Source organism: Elephas maximus, chromosome 8, assembly GCF_024166365.1.
Source record: "Elephas maximus indicus isolate mEleMax1 chromosome 8, mEleMax1 primary haplotype, whole genome shotgun sequence".
NCBI classification, from domain to species: Eukaryota; Metazoa; Chordata; class Mammalia; order Proboscidea; family Elephantidae; genus Elephas; species Elephas maximus.
In genome coordinates this window covers 99,153,315-99,177,525 of record NC_064826.1, presented here as the reverse complement: position 1 = coordinate 99,177,525, position 24,211 = coordinate 99,153,315, and the positions used below count along the sequence as shown (strand labels likewise).

Sequence of the window (24,211 nt, the reverse complement as noted above, 5' to 3'; positions counted from 1 at the left end):
TTTTCTCTATTTTAAATAAACAGTTAAGCTATAGCACTGAATGCTGGTTAGTATTGTTTCTTTCAGAAAGTCCGTTGTGGGGGTGTGGGCGGGAGGTGGTCGAGAGTGAGGGGAAGGGCACTTTCATCTGGATAGGATTTCCCCATCTCCACTCATTCATTCACTTAGCACATATTAATACACACGTAAGACTGAAGCATAAAATCGGTAGTTACAGGAATGAGAGAAATGAGGCCCCATTCTCAGTGATGTCAAAACTAAAGGCCTCCGATGACCACGGAACCTCCAGTCGTCATGCTGATATTACCGCTGAAGTGGGGGGCAAGGTTCTGAGAAGGGGAGAACATGTGAGCTTTTGCTAAGTGTCTTTGATAATTACCAGAAGTGATGGTGGAAATTTCAATGAACCAGATAAGGAAAAAGAAGCTCATTAGTCATATGAATATTAGTTCTCTCAACATGACAGTATGCTTCTAAAATTTTTTTTTTTTTTTCTGAAAAAGAAGCCATTTCTGTAGAAAGTATGCATGAAAAGAGACCCTTGGATACAAGAGAGAAAATATACTGAAAAAGCAGAGTACATTACCTCTCTCTAATGGAACACCCTTAAAGGGCAGTAGCCAACAAAATTAAATCTAAAGAATTTGGAAGATGAAAAGAACGAACATATTAATTTTCCTCTGGTATCACTTGTCACTTTCATTGTCACCTGGACCCCACTGTACCTGTTTGTTCCTGGAAAGGAAAGAACATGTAGCTTGCTGCAGTGATTTCTGTTTAAAATAAAGAAGTCTTGCAGAGACGTAGAAAGCTTAGAAAGAATCATGGGGCTGGTGGTAAAGGCAAGAAAGGGGACTGGATTTATTTACAAAGGTGTGTGTGTGGAAGTAGAATATTGCTCTTTGAATTCCTCCATTAACGCTCCAGTATGAATACCTATGAGATTTCCCATTTAGAATACCAGTGAGGCAGAATTGGTTGCTGCTTCTCCGTAATTATTTCTTCAAATGGTTTTCTAACAGCCGGTGAAATGCTGGGCTACTTCCTGTTCCAGCTGTTCCTGGTTTTATTATGAAAATGTGTAAGTGGGAGTAAAAACCCAGGCTCTTACTTAGCAGAGTGCCTGACACAGCAAAGGCCTCCAGATAGCATTAATTCCCTCCTCCTCTTGTTCTTAGCCATTCTGCGCTGACCCCAAGGTCCAAGTAGGGAGGGTGACAAAAAGTGTTAGAGCAGATGGCTTATAAATGACATCCTTTCTTTCACAACTGAAAACTCTTTTCACTCTTGTCTTCTTCCCCTTGAGCTTTATCTGTTCCTCTTCCGACGTGTAACCCACTCTTATTTCTTCACCAAGATATAAGCAGTGTTTCCTTCCTTTAGGGCTGACCAGTAGGCCCTCTGATAGGATCTTGTGCCTCTCTTTGTATTAGTTTTCTTTTGTTTGAATGAAGGAAGTGATTGGTGATGGTAAACCTGGCTTAACATTTATTCCATATTCATCTATATATTTGTTCATTTATTCAATATAGTGTTGATTGGGAACCCACTGTGTAGGGTTGTGTGTGTGCTGGGAGGGGGTGGTGGCGGGGTGGGGCAGGAAAGTTTACTTTCCCCACTTCTCTCCCACCTCTCCATCCAGGCTTTGGGAGGGGCCTCCCTGCAGCTTTACCTCCCAGTCTTCAGGCGCCCCCAAATCAAGCAGTCAGTTTGTGCAAGAAGGTTGGGTGGGGGCTGTCTAAGGAGACAGAGCTACCTGTGGTTGTATCCTCTTCCCTTTATTACAGGCAGGAACAATAAAATAGTAACATTTGTGTGGGGGAAAGAAAAAAAGAGCTCAAGGTCTGTTGGAGGGTTGGAGAGATAGACCTGTAAACAAACAGGCTCATTTCAAATGAGCATTTATTGAACCCCTGCTGTGTGTGAAGAACTGAATAAAGTCTCATGTCGACACCAGTGTTTACTTGATCCATTCTTTCAAGGAGCTCATAGTTTAGTAGGGAACAAGGACGTATACCTATTTTAGCAAAAATTTAGAGAGCTTTCCAAGCTCCAGTCACTAAACAACAATAGTGCAGGAAAGTTTGTATTTATTTTCGTGTCCCTTATATGAAATAAGTCCTTCATATGCAAAAAAAGGCAGCCACTCCTTGGAGCTGGAGTAATTACAAAAAGACTTGTAGAGGAAGGGAAGTGGAATAGTTATAAATGTTAAGGCTCCTACTCTGGGAGTCACATACGTGGGCTTGGATCCTGGCTCTGTGACATAATAGTTGTTTGCCTTTGAGGATGTTAATTGCCTTTCTAAGACTCAGTTTCCCCATCTGCAAAATGGGACGATACTAATAATACTTCCTCTGGCAGATTGCATTTTCCAAAGATCGCCACACTGAATTTCTCATTGCACATGTTCTTCTTCCAATGTCCCCTTGACACTACACCCATCTAGTGATAGTCTGTGTTCCTTCTCCTTGATCGGAGTGGCATGTTGTGACTGCTCCAGCCAATAGAGAATAGCAGAAGTACTGTTACATGACTTGCAAGGCTAAATCATAAAAATGATATGCACCTCATTTCTGCTCTGGAGTGCTCATTCCTGGAACCCAGCCACCATGATGTGAGGAAGCTCAAGCAGCAAATGGCGAGGCTCAAGTGGGAAGAATCAAGACCCCTGGTCCATGGGCCCTGCTGAGCTTCCAGCTGATAGCTGTCACCAACTTGCCAGCTGTATGAATGAGCATCTTGAAAGTGGATCCTCTCCAGCAAACCCCAGTCAGGCGGCCCTGGCTGACTGTGTGGAGCATAGACAAGCCATGAATGCCAAACTTTGCTCCAATTTTCCTTTCATCAACAAAATAAATGTTATATGAAGCCGCTAAGTTTTGGGATGTTTGGTTGCACAGCAGAAGATAACTAGGGCACTTGCCATATAAGGTTGTTAAAAAGGATTAAATGAAATGATGCATATAAAATAACACAAAATTAGCGCTTCATTAATCATGGCTGTCTTCTTGATTGTTACTAGTTAAGAGAAGATATGAATTGGAATCAACTCGATAGTGGGTTTGATTTTTGGTTTTCAACTGAAGATAGTCAACAGAAGCCAACTTTAGTTCAAAGTGAGGTCACAACGTAAAGTGCTTCCCATGAGCTCCTGGTATCCAGTAGGTTTTAGGGAAATCATGTTGTTCACTTTTTTAATTTGCAAAACTCGTGTTGTGTGCAGGGCTTTGAACAGGTTCCTCTGGTTCGAACCACTGCTGAGAATTTGCATTTTCACCCCACCCACTGCCATGGAGTCCATTCTGACTCATAGAGATCCCATAGAGTTTCCAAGGCTGTAAATCTCTACTATGGAAGCAGACTGCCGTATGTTTTTGCCGCAGAGCTGGTGGTGGTTTTGAACAGCCTACCTTTTGGTTAGCAGTCAATTGCTTTAACCACTGTGCCACCAGGGCTCCTTATTTCCACCCCAATATACTGAATCAGAATGTACATTTTAACAAGATCCCCAGGTGATTCTTATGTATGATAAACTTTGAGAACCACTGCTCTACTAGTGGTTCTCAGAATTGGTCCATGACCAGCAGCTTTAGCATCTCCTGGGAACTTGTTAGAAATGCATGTTCTCAGCAGGGGTTCAAACAGGAATGAACCGGTTCAAAGCCCTGTTCTGTCAGCTGTCCAGGTTCCTTCCCTCCTCTGCTTATTGTGCTAAACTGTTTGTTCTTTGTTGTGTCAGAGTTTCCTTGAGGTGTTTGTTCAGCGTTTAAACTTCCAGATAATTATGTGAAAGCCATGCTCTCTGTTATTTTCCCCTCTTCACCCAATAGCAGAATCTTACTGAAAGTCCTCGGAGAGAGGCAGGGGCTTATTTGTGTTCGTTGCCATCTTTTCCCCCACATACTTATCTTAGAGTTATACAAAACGGGTTAGCTAGGCTGCCAGATTCTTCCTGGGGGTTTCAATTTCAGTATACATGTCTGTTGTGTACCCTGAAGAGTATTATTAGTTAAACCTAGGCTTATAGGGCTATCTTTTGCTTTCAAAGCAGTTTCATAAGCATTATTTTATTTAACCCTTGCTACATTTTTTTTTTTTTTTTACATGATGACTGTTTCTCTAATATGAGCAACATGAGGCTATAGATATCACAGCCTTGACATAAACTCCAGTGTAGCTCTCAGTATGTAATGGTCATATTCGTTATTCTTCACCATGTAAAAGAATAGTAGACTTCATGTAAGAATAAATTTGACATTAAAAAAGATTAACTTTTTATTTTGAGCTAGTTATAGACTCACAAAAAGTTGTGAAGAAAAATATAGAGAAGTCCCTTTAATTCAGCTTCCCTTAATGGTGACATCTTGTACAACTCACACATTTTCAAAATCAGGACATTGACATTGTCACAACACCATGAACTAGACTATAGGCTTTACTCAGATCTCACCAGTTTTTACCTGCTGTCAGTCTTCGCGTGTGTGTGCATAGTACTTTGAAATTTGATGGCATGTATAGATCCATGTAGCTACAACCAAAATAAGATACAGAACTGCCCATCGCCATAAAGGAACACTCTCTTGATCTTTATAATTTCACACTCCCCCTCCCAGAAGTCCTTGCCTTTGGTCGTAATCCCTTGCAACCACTGTTCTGACATATATATATACATATTTAATATCTCCAGGTTTATTGATCTAGTTTTGTCTCTGAATCAGCACAGTTTGAAGATTATTGATTGATTGTTCTTCCTTTGACTTTTGACATGCATAGATCTAGTCTCAGGTCAATCAGAGCCTGTATGTACATTGGCTAGAACAGGAACCCTTTTCTTAGAAGTTGGTCATAGAGAAATGTTGTAGAATGTAATTCCAAGGTTTTGAAGAGATTTTACCAAAAGGTGCAGTTAAGAATAAAGTGAGACCATTTCAGGAGCTTGGGGCCAACTTCAGTATGTGTGTGTGGCTTGCTACAGATTCTGATGTATAGTCATCCTGTAGATAAATTAGGCTGGGATTATAATATGATTTAAAAAAAAAAAAACTTCATAGAAGTTTCATTAGTTCCTTTAAGTAATGAGCTACTTTAGTGCATTTAAAGCTTGATTCTGTTTAATAAAACATAACTTACAAATGTTTTTTCAGAAGAAAACCAGTTTGTAGTCACGAACCAGCAAACGAAACTGCAAGAATGGTGAGAGATAGACACAATGAGGTGATTATAGGGAAGAAAAACCCAAAACGAAACCCAAACCTATTGCCATCGAGTCGATTCTGACTCATAGCGACCCTATAGGACAGAGTAGAACTGCTGCATAGAGTTTCCAAGGAGCACCTGATGGATTTGAACTGCCAGCCTTTTGGTCAGCAGCCATACCTCTTAACCACTATGCCACCAGGGTTTCCATAGGGAAGGAGCCCTTGCGAATACGAGACTTAGAGTATCAGTTCTTGTGGAGACAGCTCCTTCACGGTGTTTAGTTAGGACGTTGTTGTTGTTGGTAGGTGCCATCGAGGTAGTATTAACTTATAGCGACCCTACGTACAACAGAACGAAACACTGCCCGGTCCTACACCGTTCTCATGATTGTTGTACTTGAGCCTATTGTTGCAGCCACTGTGTCAGTCCATCTTATTGAAGGTCTTCCTCTTTTTCGCTGACCCTCTACCAAGCATGATGTCCTTCTTCAGGAATCAGGTCATTGGGAACCTTTTACTCTTTTAGATTTCAAAGGGGAAAAAAGTGTAAGTCAGAAGCCTCCTGTGACTTTATTTTTAAATTTAATTTTAAGAAAAGGATGCATGGCATGTTGTTTCTTTAGCATCCAGACTCTAGCCAGAGGTTGCTTAATTCCAGGAAAGATTGTGCCAGGAGAATTGGTTAAATAATTAAAGTGTAAACGTTTTAATTTTTAATGTTTAAATAATATAAAACGTAAAGTATGACATCTGTCTGTCATAGCTCTAAAGCAGGATTTCTCATTCTCAGCACTATTGACATTTTGGGCCAGATCATTCTTTGTTTGTTTTTTTTTTTTGGGGGGGGGTTGTTGTTGTTGTTAGGTGCTGTCGAGTTGGCTCTGACTCATAGAGACCCTATGCACAACAGAACAAAACACTGCCCAGTCCTGCGCCATCCTCACAATTGTTATGCTTGAGCCCATTGTTGCAGCCACTGTGTCAGTCCACCTTGTTGAGGGTCTTCCTCTTTTCCACTGACCCTGCACTTTGCCAAGCATGACGTCCTTCTCCAGAGACTGATCCCTCCAGACAACATGTCCAAAGTATGTAAGGCGCAGTCTCGCCACCCTTGCTTCTAAGGAGCATTCGGGGTGTACTTCTTCCAAGACAGATTTATTTGTTCTTCTGGCAGTCCGTGGTATATTCAATATTCTTCGCGAACACCACAATTCAAAGGCATCAGTTCTTCCTTAGTCATTGTCCAGCTTTCACACGCATATGATGCAATTGAAAATACCATGGCTTGGGTCAGGTGCACCTTAGTCTTCAAGGTGACGTCTTTGCTCTTCAACACTTTAAGATACATCGTATGATATTGGGCAGCATCCCTAGTCTCTGCCTATTAGGTGCCAGTAACATCCATTCCCCAAGTTGTGACAACCAAAAAAATGTCTCCAGACATTGCTTAAGGTCACCTGGTAGTGGGCAAAATAGCCCCAGTTGAGAGTCACTGACAAACTGAATTACGTATAGATAGATATTATATGTATTTAATATCGATCTATCCTTCTGTCTATCTACCTGTATTTACTTCCTGGGTGATAACAAATGGTTAAGCACTCAGTTACTAACAGAAAGTTTGGCAATTCAAATCTACCCCGAGGCTCCTTGAAAGAAGAGTTTAGCAATCTACTTTTTTAAGGTCACAACCATTGAAAACTGTGGAGCACAGCTCTACTCTGACAGAATCGACTCTGCAGTAACTGGTTTTACACACACACACACACACACACATACACATATATCCATAAACAATATATATTGCACTCATCTCTCATTTATATAAATGATATGATATTTAGATATTGTTCTGTTCAATATTATTCAATATTTAGATACCGTTCTTGGTTTGTCCATTATTATGTTTGCAAGATTCAACCATGTTTATAAATTTAGTTTATCCTTTTCACTGCTAAATAATGGGTCACCTTAAGACTGCATCACATTTGATGTATCTATTGATGTAAGTTGTTTCCAGTTTTGTCATAAAAAATAATTCTTCAAAGAATATTTTTGTCCACATCACTCTGAGCATATGTGTGATTATCCTAGACATTGAATAAAAGTGTCATAGAATTTATTCAACTATAAATTACCAAATTGTCCTCCACACCGGCTGTATTTGCACTCCCATCAACAGTATATGAGGAGCCTGTTGACTCTATATTCTCACTGACACTAGTGACAGAGTCTTAAATTTTTGCCCAGCTGAAGGGTGAAAAGGGTATCTTTTGTTGTTTTAATTTATGTTTTCCTGACTGTTTATGAACCATCAAGTTTTAAACCTGGAAGGGCCTTTGGGATTTTCTAGTCCAACATTTTCATTTTAAAGATGAAAAAAATCATATGAAGAAAAATGAGCCAGTTCATCCAAATATTGCCCTCATTGTTTCATTGTGTTGAATTCAGGATGAAATCAGATGGAAACCTTTCAGATCTGCACGGTGGGTGGGAAATGCAGAACAATAACAATGAAAGGTTTTGATAGTACAAATTTCCCCCTTTCATCATTTTTTTGCCAGCTACCCCAAGAGGATGGCTATTTACCAAAGATTATATTTGACACAGGGCCTAAGACCAGGGTGGGCATGAATGAAGTGTTTGCATGAACGAAGGAGTGAACCCTAAGACATGATGCAAAAGACAAACTCCTCCAAGCAGCTTGAAAACACCCCCAAAGCCGGTTTTATCTCATCTCAGCAGCTTGAGCTTGGTTTCCTGATTCTGCCTGCTGCCAGCAGTGGACCTGGGGATTACTGATAAGGGGAGGAAGTGTTGACATTGTCCTTATTAGGACTGGTTCCCCAGTGAGTTTGGACCAGTGCTCCTGAGGTCAGCCCTCTGGAGGCCAGCTTGCCGGAGGCCAGCTGTTGGGACCAGCAGAGCTGATCCCTCGGGTGGGGTAGAGCAGCATGTGCACTGCCGTAAGTTCAGGACACACGGTGTCCTCTGCAAAGCGCTCTGGAGTATTTCTCACAGGATTCTCTGGGCTGTGATTCAGCCAGGCTGCCTTTTAGCTGCTGGGACGACTAATAAAGCTAATCTTCCTGACTCCCATATTCCTATTCACGATCCTGGCACCCTGACTCCTCATATGCACTCCAGACGTGATTTCGGTGCCCAGTACACACTGCAAGTTTAACTTGGGGTTACCTAAGGTTTGAAATGTAGAAACATTTGGGATCTTTGTAATTCATTTCACAGCAGGAGCCTGTGTCAAAACATCATGGCAATGTATTTGTTTTACTTAAAAGACCTAAAATAATATTTCTTTTGTGTTTCATTGTGCTTTGGAAGAATCACTCCAGATAAGCAGATTTTCCCCAGGGTGATATTTTATGAGCTTATTTTCATGCTAAACGGTGCACGTAATGTATGTTAATATTTTGTCAAGCTGAAAAATATTTCTTGCAGAAAGGAACTTAGAGGCTTTTTAAAGCTACCCCACGCTGGAGGACTGTAAAGTTCATTTGCCTGTTCGTTTCTTCTGTGATTCATGTATTTGGTAGACATCTGTTGGTGACCTACTGTGTGCACAGCATGCTGTTGAAGTTGCTGGAGAAATAAAGGGGAATAAGAGAGAGGTGTTATTCCTGGAGAGAGGGGCGTGGGAACGGAGCTCGCTGTCTAGTGGAGACGTGGAAGTGCAAAGAGATAGTCACTATGAAAGGAGGTAGGTACAAGGCCATATGTGGAGAAAAGAGGAATTGAACTCTGGGGACTCTGGAAACCCTGGCTGCCTAGTGGTTAAGTGCTATGGCTACTAATCAAACAGTCAGCAGTTCAGATCTACCAGGTGCTCCTTGGAAACTATGGGGCAGTTCTACTCTGTGCTATAGATAGGGTCACTATGAGTTGGAATCAACTCGATGGCAATGGGTTTGGTTTTTTCCAGAGCAGGAACATTCCTGCTGTGTTCTGAATAATGCATGTGAGCATGACAGACAGAGATGGGGTTGGGGTAGACTGAGGGTGGGAACTGCAGGGGGCAAGGGGGGCAGATTCAGGCAGAAGGAACAGTATGTGCAAAGGCTGGTGGTTCTGAGAAAACCTGACCTTTTTGGAAGAATTGTTAGTTATCATTCATTCTCATTGTTGTTTGGTCTGGAAGTAAAAAAACACCCAAACCCATTGGTGGGAATGATTCATTCAAATAAAATCTTATTATCGCCAAAAATTATGCTATTTAACACAACCATTCAGTGCCCCAGCTGGTGGCCCACATTACGGACGCTTCACTGATCTGACCACAGTGACTTCTCTCTAGGGAATGTTTGCTCAGCAAATGCCTTCTTCTGGTGAATTTCATAGAGATCACACTTTCAATGAGGACGGCTGGTCATGTGCCATTTACATTTTATCCAGAAAAAATAAAAAAGGAAAAAAGAAAGGAAGAGATTTGAGTCAAGCAGTAGCTGAGTGTTTCTTTTTGAACTGTGTATTGTTTTTTTCATCCAGCCTCTGTCTACTTAGAACTAAGTTTTTAAGGCGGTTCTTCAACCTCCCCAAAAAATTATGGAAAGAAAAAACCCAGGAAACGTTTGAAACGGGTGCATAGGTACCCCCTTCTTTTTACTACTGACTCCACTAGGTTTGCGATTCACTCACCTTGCTAAGTTTTTACTGAGAAGGGAGATGTCAACACTGGTTTACATCTGGGCCCTGCAGACAGGGAGTGGTTTAACTATGACTTTGTTAGAGGAGAACCCAACAGACGCAACTGGAAGGGCCAGCGGAATTTATTATTTATTAGGTCGTTACTTCCAATAATGTAGAGGAGCAACTGAAGATCATTGTCAGTGGTAAGAATAACACCGGAACTGGGGGAATGCACTCGAAATCTGAGGTTGGGGGAGGGCAAGGTTGGAAAAAGAAGGAGAACTACTAGTGGGAACACTGGTGCAACCTGTTAGAACGCATGCAGCGTCCTGGGACAAATGAACTGAAGAGAAGGTGAGAGGGAGGAGCTGTCAGGTGAAGTTGAGATAGGTCTCCGTGGTGGTGGTGGTGGTGGGGGAGGGCTGCTGGGAGAGGTGCCGTGGGGAAGGATGAGGATGGAAGGTGCTGACCCATACCTTCCCATGCACACGTTAAATTGGGTTAGTTTCTGGACCGATTTGAGAAGAAAATTATAATTTTGGGGATTCTTCCCCCTCACTCCTCTTGCTTTTTTTCTGGATTAATATACTGTTTTTTAGAGTAGATTTAAATTTACACAAAAATCGAGCAGATAGTAAAGAGTTTGCATATACGCTTTTTCCTTGCACATTTGCCCCTATTGTTAACATCTTGCATTAGTGCGGTACGTTTGTTATAATCGATGGTACATTATTGTTAACTCAAGTCCGTAGTTTGCATTAAGATTCATTCTTATACAGTCCAGTGGGCTTTGACAAATGCTTAGTATCAAGTGTCTACCATTTTCACTGCCATAAAAATGCCCTGTGCTCCACCCGAATCCCTGGCAAGCACTGATCTCTTTACTGTCTTTATAATTTTGCTTTTCTAGAGTGTCATATAGTTAGAGTCATACAGGATGTAGCCTTTTCAGACTGGCTTCTTTCACTTTGTTGTTGTTGTTAGTTGTGGTTGAGTATATTCTTACTCATGGTAATCCCATGCGTGCAGAGTAGAACTGCTTCATAGGGTTTTCGAGGCTGTGAGCTTTCAGAAGCAGATTGCCAGGCCTGTCTTCGGAGGCACCTCTGGGTGGGTTCAAACGGTCAACCTTTCAGCTAGTAGTCCAGAGCTTAACCATTTGAGTAAGGTTCCTCTGTGTATTTTCATGGCTTGGTGGCTCATTTCTTTTTTACTGATGAATGAATTCTGATGTTTAGATGTACCATGTTTGCTTATCCATTTGCCTATTGAAGGACATCTTTGTTGCTTCCATTTTTTGGCAATTATGAATAAGGCTGCTATAAACATTCATGTGCAGATTTTTGTGTGGACATAGCTTTCAACTCATTTTGGTAAAGACCAAGGAACATGACTGCTGGGTTGTATGGTAAGCCTATGTTTAACTTTGGAAGAAACTGCCAGTCTTCTGAACGGGCTGTGCCATTCCTTCTTGCATTTTAATTCTGCATGTGGCTTTAGTTTTCTACACTAAGAGATAATTCATGGAAAAATTCAGGTGCTACCTAAGGTGTAGCACACTAATTATGAAGTATCTAGGGAAGTGGTAACAGAAAACCTGACTAACAGTGTCTTTTATTGTAAGGACATTTATTGTTCACTTAACCAGAAGTTGACATACAGGTGGTTTTGTGTTCATTAAGTAGCTCAAGGATGTCATCAAGGACCCATACTCTTTCTCTCATTCTGTTTCCCTGTCCTAAATACGTTTGCTTTTTTTTGTCTTTTGCTACGTATTTCATAGTCTCAAGATGGCTGCTGTAGAGCCAGGCATCACATCCTCACACACTCAATAGGAAGAAAAAGGAAGGGACAATAGTCCCCTGTCACATTCCTTATCAGAATAATGAAAGCCCTTCCAGAAGCCTCCAGCAGGTTCCCTCTGGTGTCTCACTGACCTCAAATGGGTTGCTTAACTACTCAAGCTGCTTAGAGGCCACAGAATGACTTTTATGAGCCTCTCTACCCATGGCTGCTTCTTGTGTAGGGTATTCTCATCCACAACCAGCACTCTCTCATTTATCCAGTGGAATATTGCACAAGCTACTGGTAACTTCTTTGGCCCCAGTGTCCTTATTTCAACTCTGATATGAGGATTGGGCTCTTCCAGTTACTTTAAACCTGGATTTTATGGAGCTTTGAGTTGGAATCCACTTGATGCCAACGGGTTTGGTTTTGGATGGCATAGTGGTTAAGAGCTACAGGTGCTAACCAAAAGATCGGAAGTTTGAATCTACCAGCCGCTCCTTGGAAACCCTATGGGGCAGTTCTACTGTGTCCTATAGGGTCACTATGAGTCAGAATTGACTTGAAGGCAATGTTTTTGTTTTTGTTTTTTTTTTTAGGGTTCTAAAGATGAGCTTAAGGGTCCCTACAGCAAGAGTGAATGGGGATAGAATGTCCTACTTCTTTGACAAGCACACCTTCACTTCCACTTGAAACAATGGCTCACCTTGTTAGAACGCATATGGGGAAGTCCTGGCACAGAGGGAGTAAAGTGAAGGCAGAGAAGGGAGGAGGCTTTTTAAAGATTAGTGGTTGTCTTGGTCATCTAGTGCTGCTATAACAGAAATACCACAAGTGGATGCCTTTAACAAAGAGACATTTATATCTTCACAGTAAAGCAGGCTAAAAGTCCAAATTCAGGGTGTTAGCTCCAGGGGAAGGCTTTTTCTCTCTGTCAGCCTTCTGGTCAGTCTTCCCCGCACTAGGAGCTTCTCCACGCAGGGACCCCGGGTCCGGAGAACGGGCTCTGCTAACAGTGCTTCTTTCTTGGTGGCATGAGGTCCCCCACTCTCTGCTTGCTTCCCTTTCTTTTTTATCTTTTGAGAGATAAGATAGTGTAGGCCACACCCCAGGAAAACTCCGTTTACATTGAATCAGGAATGTGAACTGGTAAGGGTGTTACAATCCCACCCTAATTCTCTTTAACATAAAATTACAATCACAAAGTGGAGGACAACCACACAATACTGGGAATCATGGCCTAACCAAGTTGATACGCACACTTTTAAAAAAAAAAATTGGGGATACATAATTTAATCCCTGACAGTGCTCCTGCAGGGTTTCCTTTGAATAAGGCTTCTGTAGCTAAAATTACGTGTGAAAGTACCCTAGATTCGATGATTGCGAAGGTCTTTTTTAATTCTAAGAGTCAGACTTTTGGAAAAGGGTGAGAAAAAATTATTAGTCCCCACTAAGTCCTGCTCAGAATCCCTAGGTTTTCTGTCCTGAAAACCGCCAAATGCTCAAGTTATACACCATTTGGAAGAAAACTGGTTTTGTCCCCGGTGTTAAAGAAGGAGAACCTTGCCATTTTTAAAGTGGTTTAAATCTTAGTTCTTCCTTGACAAGGAAATGGGCTGGAGGTGGGAGATACGAAGGTGGTCAGCAGCCTGGGTGTTTTACTCTTTAAAAGTGAAGGGCTGGATCTTTCCTGGTCTTTTCAGACATAATTTATCAAATGTTCGTGTGTAACTGAAAAGGATCATTTGTTTCCTTTTCTGACCACCTTCCATGTTTGCATGAAATTTGTGAATATTCCAAAAGGCATTTTATATTGGATGTAGTATTTTGTCTATGCCAGAAAATGTGGACTTTTCAGATGTATTTTATTTAGAATGCTTTGTAATTGGCGTTTATGCCCTGAAATTTCAACAATAGAAAAATACATTAAAAAAAATAATAATAATAAAGCAACAACAACAAATAAACCAGACCTGTTTTGTACTCCCTAAGGGTGGATCTGCTGCTGGGTCAAGCTGATGTGTTCTTTGGAAATTAATTACTCCAGTGGCGTCATAGTTCACTCAGCATGTTGTGATCTGCGGTGGATGTTTACTGACACTGACTTCTGCCACTCTTGATCCTTGGAGTCTTACTGGTACAGTATTTAAATAAACAAACTCCGCTATGTGTCCGACAAAGGACCTGGGTACTGAGTGAGCACATGCTGTCAGATGTTCTGTATTTATTTGTGTAATGTCATTTACAATACATACTACCACCAGTTGTGATCAAATTGATTCTGACCTATGTGTTTCAGAGTAGAACTGCCCTCTAGGGTTTTCAATGGCTGTCATTTTTTGGGAAGTAGATTGCCAGGCCTTTCTTCTGAGGCGCCTCTGGGTGGATTAGAACTGACAACCTTTTGGTTAGTAAGTAGGTCGAGCACTTAACCATTTGTGCCACTCAGGGACTCCTTTACAATGCATAACTCCCTCCAAAGTAAGGGTCATCCCCATTTTGTAGGGGAAGACAGGGGAATACAGAACTAGTGCCATATTAAGTAGCTAGGAGCTAGCTAAGCTGGAACTAAAGTCTCCCCTGAAGCCTGTACATTTGCCACCAAATTGCTCTTGCCCCTCTAAAATTAATTGGTGTTCCTCACACAAATGCAGGGGGAACAGAATGACCAATTATCTATTTTTGGAACCCGTTTGTTGTGCTGAATAATTTGTGTATTTTAAATTGTTTACTGCTCCTAGGTCCCTGGGTGGCACAAATGGTTTGCATTTGACGACTAACCTAAAAGTTGGCTGAACTGCCAACTGCAAAGTTGGTAGAACTGAACCATTCTACCCAGCAGTGCTGTGGAGGAAAGGCCTGGCAATCTGCTTCCCTAAGGATTAGAGTCAAGAAAACCCTGTGAAGCTCAGTTATGCTCTCTAACACTCGGAATTAACTGGATGGCAATGTATTTGGGTCTGAGTTCTTTTTTTTTTTTTGGTTATTGCTTCTAACAGTTCTTTCAGGGGAGGATTCATGCTGTGCATGGTATGGGGATTACAGTATTATCCCCATTTCATGTCAGAGCACACTGAGAATTGCAGAAGGGAAATGGGTTCTTTTAAAGGACATGTGAAAATCTGTAGATGTTGGAGGTATGGTGCTATAAATAATTTCAGATAAATAGAGCTTCTGGTTTCTTTGTGGATTTGTAAAATTCCCCCAAAACAAAGTAACTCCCCTTATTCCTGTTATAGAATGGCACAATGTCAGGCCTTATCCAAATGTGTCATGGATATTTGTCGACCTGGAGAAAAAGAGAAGATGTTCAAATTCCCTTTCTTTCCTACGCATGTTCACAGTGGCTACCAGTCGAATGGAGTCCTTGGGTGGTGCAGACATTTAACGCACTTGACTGCTAACTGAAAGGTTGGAGGTTTGACTTCACATAGAGGTACCTCGGAAAAAAGGCCTGGCAATCTACTTTTGAAAAATCAACCACTAAAAACACTATGGAACACAGTTCTACAATGACACGCATGTGGTCGCCACGAGTCAGAGGCAGGTCCACAACAACTTTTTTTTTTTAAGCAATCAAAGGCAGGTCCACAACAACTTTTTTTTTTTTTAAGCAATCAAATATATGGGTTCCCTCTCTTTGCCTACATTGGGATAGCTTTGGGGCTGAAAAGGGGGAATATTACGGTGCCTGGCACAGGGTAGCTGCTCACAGGGTTTCCTGAGAGTTGTTCAGGACCTGGTGAAATAAAAAATTGGTGGTTCCTTCAGCAAGAACTCACTGACTGAAAATCTTTACATGGACTTTAGGTTGCTATGCAACGTAGTTGCACGACTCTCCGAGCCCTCCAGCCAAGTCCTAGGAGAGGTTTGCTCCCCTCCCCTCTAACTCTTCCTGGCAAGAATTTGCTGAGTGAGTTGAATACAAGACATGGCCCCAGCTGTCTGCCGTTTCCTGGAAGAGCATGCGTAGGCTCGTGACATCGAGGCAGGGCAGATCAAGGAGGGGTCAGAATCTACAATATATGTGCCTGTTGAATTGAAATGGGTCCTGGGTAGGAGGGCATAAGCCCAGCTGCAGACTGAGGCTCTTTAACCAGCCAAGGTAAGAATATGGTATCCTGACTGGAGGGTCTCAGGGACAGGTTGTCGGGCTAGCAGTGGCTTGTGGGGTTGGTGAGGATACATGTGGGGGTGTTGCTCCTTGTTCTACCAAGCTTTAGTGTTCATGAAGCTGGGTTGGAACTGGCCTCTAATAATTCAGCACACCTACCATGGGAAGTTGGTTCTGGGTTGGAGGATGCTAGGAAGGTGGGAGTGAACCCCTTAGGAGGTCAGGCCTTGAGCAGGGGGTGGTGTGTCCCAGGGAGGTGCCAGGAATAAGGACCCTTGAAGGAAGCCTTACTGTGCATCTCCGAGGTCAGGATGGGACTCACACACAGGGTGCTTCTTGGGAGTGAGGGAGGGTCTCACAGGCACAGACTTGTTTATCAGGCCTGTTGGGGGAGCAAGCTCAGGAATCGGAGTGACCCACTTAAGGCCATCCTTCTTCCATTTTCTCCAAGAGGGATTTATGATTGAAAGTGAGACTGAAAAACTGTGATGTGACAACAGCAGCAGGTCACGGAGCACGGGATGTCTTCTGATACCTAGCCCTTTGGCATTTCCCTAGGGGAGGACGCTTTAGCTCTTTGATGTCCTTACATAGAAGCTTTTCTTTTGTTTCAAGTGACCAGGATTCATATGTCAGGAGGTAAATAAAATAATGGAAACCATCCAAGCAGAAAGATAAACAAGATTGGGGAAGTCAGTTCCTTTGTGGTTCCTGAACCTGTTTCTTGAATTAGGCAGTGACAGGTGCTTCAGAAGAAAGAAGATGTAATAATTGTTGAATGTTTACATCTAAGTAAATAGACAGGTTGAGTTTTCATTGAAAGAAACATTCGAGTCCTGGAGAATATGAAGGAAAATAAAAACAACAAATATTAACCTCTTTACTTTCTAGGTGACTGAGAGTAGAGTTCAAAAGCCCTTTATTGCTCTCTCATGTCTTTACACATTTAAAAGAAATAACCCTGTGGACAGAAAAGATAATACGTATTTGCTTAGTGTCTGTTATGTGTCAGGGGCTGTCCTAGAGATTCTACAAATGTGAACGCCTATAATTCTAACAGCAGACCTAATGAAATGTGTTATTGGCCTTGCTGATGAGAAAATTGAGGTTTAGAGAGATTATATGGTAAATGTAACTGAGATGCAAATGCAGGTTGACCTGATTCGAGTCCAGCTCTGTCTTTAAAAACATGTCCATATCACTATTAGTGTGCATATGCAATGGAATGGGTCGGTCTTAGGATACCTTTCATAGCCATTGTATTGACCCTACATGTACGTTTGGGAGTTCCTAATATAGTTGGCTCAAAGATGAGCCTGAACATTTTTTCACTTTTCTGTCAAATCTTTAAATCTTCCTCTTCTGCACACTGGGCTCAGTATTGGCGTTCAAAGTGATAGACAAAGGCCAAATGAAATTAAGAGAGTTTATAATGTGAGAGACAGTAAAAAACAATATTTTGAGTTCTCTTGTATCTTAAGTTGTTTCTTGTCTTAATATGTATGTAAGTTATTTTTTAAATGTTCAGTTGACTGTGTATGTATTTTGCAGACATTCTACCCTGTTAGAGTTTAAGGCTATGGCTAATTGTGTATTTTTGAGTCAGTTTCTTTCTGAGGAAAATTTCTACCTTCTCTCTATACTGATTCTTTCTCCTTGTTCAGTTATCAATTTAGATTAATAGTCCTGCGGTCATTTTCATTTCTCCTTTTTTCTCTCAATCTTGAAAGAATCGGAAGCTATGAATTTGCCTTTTATTATTTCTTTGCCTGAGACCTATAAGATTTCATATGTATCATTCACAAAATCATTATTTTATGACTCACATTCATTGAATACCTGTGATCTGCTAGTGTAAAGGAAAAAATACATACACCTAAAACCTGGAAATGGGCCAAAAAGTGACTGCATGCCGTTCAGTGTTCCTGGATCATTGTCTAACAGCCCCAACTAAGGATTATCTCATTCTCTAGTGATATGTGCTATTCTTTGATTTACTATTTACTATTTTTTTTTAATTAGGGTATTTTTCAATTCTATGATGGTAGATGAAAACCTTTAGAAACCAGATAGTGATGTAAATGATTCTTGCATAATAGTGGTGCAAATAAATCTCCTGCCTTAGAGAGATCTTTACAAAGGTCTAGCTTTAATGCCTTGTAGTTTTTTTTTTAGGGCATTAAGCATTTTTATATGTATTTTAGTAATGCTATGTCTGCATTTTTTTTTCCTGTCAGTGACTAAATTTGCTCTCCTGTAATAGTTTGAAATAATTTTACCATCCCACTGGTTCCTTCATTGAATTAAGTTAATCTTTACTGTATCATGTAAACCTAAAATGAACATTTTGGGTGCATGTTCATTTTAGGTTTGCATGAAAGTTATATTTTTAATTTTTTGAAAATGACTTCAGGCACAGTGTTAGAGGCTTTCACACACACTATTCAATTTAAGCTTCATATACATTCTCTTAGGTGAGCTTACCATTATCTCCATTGTACTTATGAAGACACTGGGGCTTAAAGGTGTTTAAGTGACTTAATGAAGGATCGACAGCTAGTAATGCGGAAAGAACAATGGTCCTAGGTGTATCTGAATCAAGGCTCAATAGTGACTACACTTTACCACATTACCGTGAAAACTCTCTTGATTCCCACCAAGAAGAGCTGTGATGAAGTGTGCTGTGGGAGACTCAGTATTTTCATAACTAGTAATGTAAATTATTAGTAAAAGAAGACATAGGTGAAGGAAAAAAAAAAATACTGAGATTACCTACAAATGAACTATGATATCACCACATTTTCTTCTCCACATTTTTTTTAAGGGTACAAAATGGCTATGCAGTTGTTTTTGGGTGAATTGTAGTTAGAAAGTCCCAGTTCTGAATCTGAGGCCTGAATATTTGCTTATTTGTATATGTAGAGAAGTGGTTTAAAACAAATAAGAAGTAGCAGAGGCCCTTGCTTTACATTAGCAAAACCAAACAAAAAGTTGGGGGAGGAGGAGAGGAACCAGTTGCTTCTAGATCTTGGCCAAAAATAGGGTTTTCATCTTTCAGTATATAAATGTATAGGTCCTAAGCTTAGCTTTTTAATACCCTAGGATGTTTTTCAGGTTTTCTCAAGGAATTCATAAACCTCCCAAAATAAAGTTGGTTATAATTCAGCTCACTTAAAAATAAGTATATGAGCACTGTGCTGTGAAATCAAGTCAACAATTGGCTGCCCCACTCAAAAAATACTGAAAATGATTAGGGAAACATAAGTGATAAAGAGAGAGAGACAAGGAGCAAGCCTTAATATTGCTTCCTTCTCCCCCTCTACGGACCCCCTAATGCTCTAAAACTACTCTCAGCTATGCCCACGATAATCACTGCAGCAGGTAACACTAGGAAATCAAATGTAATTAAAATACCAAGGCTGAAACACAGCATCCCATGGCGTCCACAACGGCACGCTCTGTCCCCGAAACACTCCAGTAGCCTGGATGAGTGTAAATACACTGGGGTTCCAGGTTTAAGAGGGTGGGAAATTGTTTCTGTCTCTGGAAGTACTCAGTTACCGACAACAGCTCTTCTCGTATTCTGCATCCTGATTACCCACCTAAACCAGAAGCCCTCTGGGCCCTCTTGATACTTTCCTCTCCTTTTCTTAGGTACCTGCAAAATCCTGTGGATACTGCATCCTGTGTTTCTGTGAAATCTGCTCTTTGTTTCCTCCATACTGCTCCAGCCTTCGGTTAGTTCTCCTCAGCGTCTGGTCTGGAGGATGACGGCAGTTGTCTCTTCACGTATCTCTTTGTGGACATCGCTTGACTTCCATTTTCTCCCTTTGTAGGATGCTCCCTCAGATTGTTGTAAAAATAACTGCTGGATCTTGTTACTTATCTTAAAATCCTTCAGTGGTTCCCCATGACTTAAGGGACAAGGTGCAGACTCTTGCTGAGCATCTAAAGCTTTTCTGATCTAGCCCTTGCCTACCTCTTTCTCCTGTCTCCCCTCGCCTGTAGCTCATCTATGCTCACAGTCTGATTTAGAGCCCTATTTATATCTACTTCCTGGCTCCTGAATATGCCAGGCTGTGTTGAGCTATTCCCTCTACTGGACTGCTTCCCTCTTAGCCTAGATCAGGTCAAGCATCTCCTTCTCAGTACTGTACTGTAGCTGTTTGCTTCTAACATTTCTGTAAGAGACCACGTTCTCCTTTGGGGCAAGGCAAGGCACTATATAAGTTGGTGTCCCCATGCTTAACAGGGAGAGGCTCCCCATAAATGCTTGTGGCATGAATGAATGAGTTAAATAGCACACTTCCAGCATGAAAAAGTTAATGTATCTTACCTTTATTTAGCTGTGGAAAAATTGTGTAATGACATGTGGTATTTTTCTGCTTGCCCACAAAAGCACCATTATCTCTCTTCTTTCCTTTCTTACGCCTATCCTATCCCTATCAATGTATTTCTAAATTAACTGCCATTGCCATCCCACAATTTCCTCCAGTAGGGGACCATGGCACAGGATAGAAGGAAGAGAAGGTACAGACCCAGATGTGTGCCCAAGGCTCTCCCTAGCACAGCCTGTCCTGGGGAGGAAGGCCAGTCTTTGTGGACTTGTGGGAATCTGTGCATATAAAAACAAACTGGGGGAAAAAATCCAAACAGTATCAGCAATGGGACAAATCAAAATCATGCGGCACTTGATGGGACGTGAGGAGAGGGATGCAGAATCACTTGTCTGTGATATTCCTGCCAAAGATGCGTAGCCTGAATCTAATCAGAGGAAGCACCAGGCAAATCCAAATTGAGGACCGTCATACAAAATAACTAGTCTGTTATCTTTAAAAGTGTCCAGGTCAGACAAATCAAGGAAAAACTGAGGAAGTATTTTAGAATGAAGGAGACTAAAGTGACAACTAAAAGCACTGTGTGAACTGAATCCTTTTGCTATAAAGTACATTTTTGGGGGTATTTAATGGAATTTGAATGGCCTCTAAGGAGTAAATATAACACATATCCTGATTTTGACGGTTGTACTGTGATGGAGTCCGAATGATTGGTGGTTCAAGCCTACCCAGGGACTCTGTGGGAGAAAGATCTGCCAGTCTGTTTCTTTCTGTAAAGATTACAGCCAAGAAAGCCTTATGGGACAGTTCTACTTTGCCACATGGGGTTGCTATGAATTGGAATCAACTTGACGGCACCCAACAATAACTACGTTGTTGTTACGTAGGAGAATCTCATTTTTGTAGGAAATACACACTAAAGTATTGTACTATACTTTATAATACTTGTTAATACTTTTTTTGCAACTTATACTAAAAAACTGAAACCCATTGCTGTCAAGTCAATTCTAAGTCGTAGTGACCTCAAAGGACAGAGGAGAACTCTTGTACTAGAGTTGCAGATTTTTTTGTAAGTTGAAGATTGCTTTGAAATAAGAGTCAAGAAGAAAAAAAAAATCAGTCAGCAAGCTGGCACTCTGTGCCATGGACAGATTTCCTGGGTAAGATGCGACTTTTGTTCTGTATGACAGGCTGATGGAATACACAGAGTAGTAGCCTTTGCAGACCTTGGATAATGGGGGGAAGACGGGTGGTGGAGCTGAGGGACCTGGCCAAGAGAAAACGTGCATCCTGTCTCAATAATCCTTACCTGACAGCTTTATCTCTGAATTAACATAGCCTGGGCTCTGCAAACAAGCTCAGGAAACAGAACTGCCAGCTCCAGAGGACCAGAGCTGCCTTCTAGGGGGGGAAAAAAAAAAAAAAAGAGGCAGATGCAATTAGCTCAGCTTTTTTTTTCTAGGGTCTTAGACACCTAACTGATAAGTTACTGTGAGAAAGGTAATCAAGGCCACTGGCGTTCTTTGACAAGCAGATTTTCTCCCTATAGGCAAACTTCAAGGGAAACCGAGTGGAATCAGGAGAGCGCTTGGTAAACACAGAATCCCAGAGAAGTGTGATCTGACCAAAGGGGCTTCAGGGTAGGCCAACCTGGTTTCCCCACACAAAGTCCTTGCATGTGACAAGGGGATATGGAGGAGCGAGTGCTTGGGCAGCTCTTGCCCTCCCTAGGAGAGAGCGTGGGTGGGCTCCCAGGCCACAATTTGTGTCTGCTTTCACGGTTGGCTACCTCCTGCTCTGACTGATGTGTTCTTCCTTTGGATATGATAATAGCCCCAGTCAGGCTGTTATCAAGGTCTGCAGACTTTGCAGCACTGTGGCCTCTTTAAATTCTTGGCACATCTTTGATTTGGTGTTGACTCTTTTGGGGTCGATTTTATACATTAACTCTCGGAGTCATGGGCCACTTTGTTCAGGTTACTCAGTGATCCTCATTGCTACCCTGTGAACCACTGTGGAGACCACAGGACATGTGGGAACTTGGGCTAGAAAAAAAATTATATCTACAGTAGCAACTTTCTTCTGTTTATTTTTTTAAATAAATAGTTTGGATCCATATAAAAGGAAGGAAAGATTTTATTTTTTTAAAGGGTTACCATCTTAGAGGAGGAATATTTCATTATTCCTGGCATTCTTTAGGAAACCCTGGTGGCATAGTGGTTAAGAGCTACGGCTGCTAACCAAAAGGTCGGCAGTTCGAAATCACCAGGTGCTCCTTGGGAACTCTATGGAGCAGTTCTACTCTGTCCTACAGGGTTGCTATGAGTCAGAATTGACTCGACGGCAACGGGTTTGGTTTTTTCTCGGTTTTAGTGTTCTTTAAGGAGCCCTGGTTGCACAGTGGTTAAGCACTGCGCTGCTAAGTTTGGCAATTTGAACCCACCCAAATAGAAGATGTGACGATCTACTCCCATGAAGATTACAGCCAAGAAAACCCTATGAGGCAGTTCTGCTCTGTCACGTGGGGTCACTATGAGTCAGAATCAACTCGATGGTGCATAACAACAATGTTCTTTAACTTCCCTGGCTTGCAGACTTTTAGAGATTTAGTCAAAAATAGATATTTTTCCACCTTTGGAAAACAGCTTGCCTCCCTGCTGTGAACCAAAGGTGTTCAGTTCCTTGTTGCAGACAAAGGCCACACAAGGTTGTTGTGTGTACCTGGAGATGACAGTTCCCTTTCCACATCTGGAGTGCTCTCCCTGGACGAAGCCCCTCCCCATCCCTGGAGAGTTTGCTGCTTTTTTGCATGGGTGGCCAGGTCTCCTCCAGGGTCCTTAGTCCCAAATGGTGGGTGTTACATGAGAACCTGTTCAAACCTTTGAAGAGATGCCTGAACCTGACACCTGTGCCTCCAAACTGACCTGCAGCTGAGAAGCAACCCTTCTGTGCGTAATGAAGAGTTGTGGATCCTGTTTGGCATCAACTCTCTCTTCTTCAAAGGAGGGTTAGGATGTTGTTTTGATTTTTAGAAAGGAAGTGCATAAATACAGACTGGCCCACATTGGTCCACCTTAACTACTTAACCAGTTACTACTGAGTCCTCTGACTCGCAGCCACCCTCCGTGTGCAGGGTAGAACTGCGTTCCATAGAGCTTTCAAGGCTGTGACATGTCAGAGGCAGGCCACCAGGGCTTTCTTCCAAGGTCCCTCTGATGAAGCCCTCAGCTTAATATAATCTTATATTTACTTTTATCCTTTCTCAAACCATATGTGATAACACTCCTTTTCCAGAATGTGCCCAGTTTTAGGGTTTCTGCACTGCGGACTTTGAACCAAAGGGGAGGTCCACCTTCTTCTGGCACATGTTCAGTCTGGGGATGGAAAGTAACATCTACACAGTCACCAGCTGAGCTACTGAGTCCTGGCCTGGCCATCTGTGCTGAGCAGCAGATGTTGGCTACCAGATTGTTCTCCCATCTCAAATTGCTACCTCTTGAAGAGCTGTGTTCCTTAGCGTTTGATAGATGGCAATAATCACTTAGAGAGTGGGGTGGTGAGTGCCACAAGGCTCAGAGAACAGAGATGTGGTTTTCATTTATAAACAAAACAAAACCAAAAATCCAATTTGAGCCCCCAGCTGTAGAGTCCTTGCTGTCTATTTGTTGTCGTACTGGGTCAGGAGCTGTAATGAGTGCCAGACTCACTGTGGACAAGTGAAAGAGATGGAGATAGAATCACCTGAAACATGCACACATGCACGCACACCTGTGCAAAACCAAACCCGTTGCCATCAAGGTGATTCTGACCCATAGCAGCCCCATATGTTACCAAGTAGAACTGTTCCATAGGGTTCTCTTAGCTGTAATCTTTACAGAAGCAGATTGCCACGGCATCACTGAGTGGGTTCAAACCACTGACCTTTTGGTTCGTAGCCAAGAACAAACCTTTTGGCTCACCCAGGGACCCAGGTAAAACACAGTGCTGTTCGAAGCAGGTAGGACCTGCCATCTGTTTAGGGACTTGTATCTTTCACTTTCATTCTGTCTCAGAACCTCCATGCATCTAGATGTCAGAAAAATAAAAGTGGGGCTGTCATAAGAAATGTGCTCCTTGGGGTATGCTATTAAGCT

At 41.8% G+C, this 24,211-nt stretch overlaps 1 protein-coding gene across 3 annotated transcripts in view; it reads left to right on the top strand.

Annotated features, from left to right (window-relative positions):
- The window catches only part of ELMO1 (engulfment and cell motility 1), a 635,207-nt gene that overhangs the window by 46,074 nt on the left and 564,922 nt on the right, over positions 1-24,211 (top strand). Inside the window, exon 2 of one of the 3 annotated variants that reach the window (XM_049894503.1) lies at positions 13,620-13,764. The exons of the other annotated variants lie outside the window; for them this stretch is intronic. The gene's annotated coding sequence lies outside the window, so the exon portion shown is untranslated. The remainder of the gene's footprint in view (positions 1-13,619; positions 13,765-24,211) is intronic. 3 annotated transcript variants of the gene reach the window in all.